The 1,225-nt window shown below is 44.2% G+C and overlaps 1 non-coding gene across 1 annotated transcript; it reads right to left on the bottom strand.

The window, feature by feature from the left end:
- Window positions 1-537: 537 nt before the first annotated feature.
- TRNAE-UUC (transfer RNA glutamic acid (anticodon UUC)) lies at window positions 538-622 on the bottom strand. Its single transcript has one exon. It is a non-coding gene; the product is annotated as a tRNA-Glu (tRNA).
- Between the last annotated feature and the right edge of the window lie 603 nt (window positions 623-1,225).

Raw genomic sequence — 1,225 nt, 5'->3', positions numbered from 1 at the left:
GTCTCAGGAATCTGCATTAGTAGTGGACCGCCCATCCGATGACCCTTGTGCACTGTAAAATTTGAGAACCTCTGCTCTAGAGAGTTTTCCTTCTTGAGGTATTGGAGAGGAGTGGTCAGTGTTGGTTTGAAGGCCTTCATTCAAAGCCAGATGTGACCCTGGCCACTCCTTAGCAGAAGAATAACCCTACTCTTCCTTGGATCTAGAGAAGAGTTGTGCCCTAGCTCAGCACCTTATGTACTGTAAAATCCCCAGCTTATTATTCATTCTTACTGTGTGCCGGGAAGACAGCTTCACCTCCTTAACTCTTTTTTATAAACAGCTCTATAATTACAGCAACCTTGTCTTCCAAACTGACACAGAAGTGAAGCCTTGAGATGCAACTGTCTTTGTCTTTTTCTTTTTTTTTTTACTTTTTTTTAATGTGTTATTTATTTCTAGGAGAGAGAGAGACCGCGTGAGCAGGGGAGGGTCAGAGAGAGAGGGAGTCACAGACTCTGAAACAGGCTCCAGGCTCTGAGCTGGCAGTCAGCACAGAGCCTGACGTGGGGCTCGAACCCACGAACCGCGAGATCATGACCTGAGCGAAAGTCAGACGCTTAACCGACTAAGCCACCCAGGCGCCCCTGTCTTTGTCTTTTTCATTATTTAATGGCATTCTAAAGCTTTTCTTGACACCCTTGGAAGAAAAGGCTATGTGGAATTTTTTTAAAGTTTATTTTGAGAGAGAGAGAATACAGTCAGGGGAGGGGCAGAGAGAGAGGAGAGAGAATTCCAAGCAAGCTCCATACTGTCAGCACACAGCCTGATGTAGGGCTTGATTTCACGAAGCACGAGATCATGATCTGAGCCAAAATCAAGAGTCAGACGCTTAACCAACAAAGCATCAGAGCCACCCAGCCAAAAAAAAAAACTATGTGGAATTTCTGATGACTGTTTTGCAGAGCATTAAGAAACATCCACTAAGTTCCAGAGCCCCTGGGCAGCCTTCGTTTTGTTGTGGTCAGGGAAAGAAATTACTTTTCTCTGCTATGAGCTGGGCCATTGCTTCAATTAATGAGAAAAGTGATCCAAGGTTGCATAATTCAAGGGAAAGGACAATAATATCATGAATGGAATGAGAGGCAAGCTTGAATTCTGTTCTCAGCTTCAGTTTTGACTCAACATGGTAGGAGCCCCCAGTGCTTCTGTTTATCCTTCTATAAAATGAGGTTATTACCAGTTT

The sequence above is a fragment of the Crocuta crocuta genome, unplaced genomic scaffold, assembly GCF_008692635.1.
Source record: "Crocuta crocuta isolate KB4526 unplaced genomic scaffold, BGI_CrCroc_1.0 scaffold246, whole genome shotgun sequence".
NCBI lineage: Eukaryota > Metazoa > Chordata > Mammalia > Carnivora > Hyaenidae > Crocuta > Crocuta crocuta.
The sequence above is the reverse complement of the archived record's forward strand: the minus strand, read 5'-3'. Positions and strand labels throughout refer to the sequence as shown.